This window comes from Microtus ochrogaster, chromosome 2, assembly GCF_000317375.1.
Source record: "Microtus ochrogaster isolate Prairie Vole_2 chromosome 2, MicOch1.0, whole genome shotgun sequence".
NCBI lineage: Eukaryota > Metazoa > Chordata > Mammalia > Rodentia > Cricetidae > Microtus > Microtus ochrogaster.
In genome coordinates this window covers 21247881-21249598 of record NC_022010.1, presented here as the reverse complement: position 1 = coordinate 21249598, position 1718 = coordinate 21247881, and the positions used below count along the sequence as shown (strand labels likewise).

At 46.6% G+C, this 1718-nt stretch overlaps 1 protein-coding gene across 6 annotated transcripts in view; it reads right to left on the bottom strand.

The window, feature by feature from the left end:
- The window catches only part of Cux1 (cut like homeobox 1), a 333866-nt gene that overhangs the window by 41683 nt on the left and 290465 nt on the right, over positions 1 to 1718 (bottom strand). The gene's annotated exons all lie outside the window — the stretch shown is intronic.

The following is a 1718-nucleotide window of genomic DNA, read 5'->3' as shown; positions in this document are numbered from 1 at the left end:
AGCCTGTCCTGGAACTCCCTTGGTAGACCAGGCTGGCCTCAAACTCACAGAGATCCGCCTGCCTCTGCCTCTGGAGTGCTGGGATTACAGGCGTGCGCCACCACCGCCCGGCTCTCTCACCCTGTATTTTTAAGACAGTTCTTTCACTGGCCTGGACTTCAGCTAGGTTGCTAGCTGGCTAGTGAACTTCAAGGATCCTGCCTTCCTCACACAAAGATTAAAAATATGCTACCATGCTTGGCATTTTTGTTTGTTTTTGATTTCCGAAACAAGGTTTCTCTATATAACCACCCTAGAACTCACTCTGTAGACCAGGCTGGCCTCGAACTAACAGAGATCCACCTGCCTCTGCCTCCTGAGTGCTGGGATTAAAGTGTGAGCTACCACTGTCTGGCTCAATGCTTGGCATTTTTTATATGGGTTTTAAGAATCAAACCCCATGCTGCATGGCAAGAACTTTACAGACTGAGCTGTCTCTCCAGCCTCAACTGCAATGTTCCTCTTGTCTTATTCTATCCTGGGGAAGGTGAGACATGCAGCTCTCCCAGAAATTGCTGTACAGTTCCAGTCATTCTGTGAGGCTGTCTCAGAGTGCTCATTTCATCGACATTTTCACTTGGGACTCATGAGGACATATGACCCACAGAGAAGCAGATGTTTTTCTTGCCATGCCTGCCCAGGAAGGCCTGACTGATCAATATAACTCTGAGGAGGCATGATAACATAACAATGGCAAGATTCCTAGTATTCTTAGGGCCACAGCAGCTCCTACCCAGCAACAAGAGAGCCTCATAAAACCACTTTAGGCAGAGCCCAAGTTAGTTACAGCATGTATAAGGTATATGATCTATGGTTGACACCATTAGAGGGTAACCAACTTAGTACTGCAAAGCAAGAGAGGTAACAGTAGCAGTATTAGATGGCTTCAAGCTTCCAGGTAGGTACCTCACAGCTACTAAGAGTCACCAGCCTGTGATAGTCAGAATCAAGCCAGCATCACTGAGGGGGTGGCTTACAGGGCACACATCTTGCCCCATAGCAGGCACATTTAGGAAAAACGGGTAGACCTTGTTTTTTGATGCCCATGAAGTGACCTAATGCTATAGGACTGAGCTGATCCATTCTGAAATCCACTATGGATTTAGGCTCTTCAGGGCATGTCCTAAAATAAGAGGTGTCTATGGGCCACCTGATCTGCTCTGGCTTATAGGCTGTCTTCTAAGGTATGTTGGGAGTGGGCCTGGATTGACTCCTATGGTTCTTGTACTCTAGTGAGCAGGCTAGAATTCACACTGTAATATATTTCATATTTTGTTTGTTTGTTTTTATGGAACCCAGGGTCTCAAATATTCTAGGCAGGTGGTCTACCATTAAGCCACACCCCCAGCACCTCACTTGGGGATCCTAGGCAGATGCTCTACCACTGAGCTACATCTCCCAGGTCCCTTATTGGGCAATTTTAGGCATATGCTCTGCCTCTGAGTCACATCCCAGGACCAGGTTCTTTAAAGTATGCATGTCCAACATGTAGCTTGACAGTTGTTAATGTAGCCCAGTACAAAATCAAAATATTAATATTATGAGATTTCTGTTTTAAATTTCTTCTGTGAGCCGGGCGATGGTGGCGCACGCCTTTAATCCCAGCACTCGGGAGGCAGAGGCAGGCGAATCTCTGTGAGTTCGAGACCAGGTTCTTTAAAGTATGCATGTCCAACATG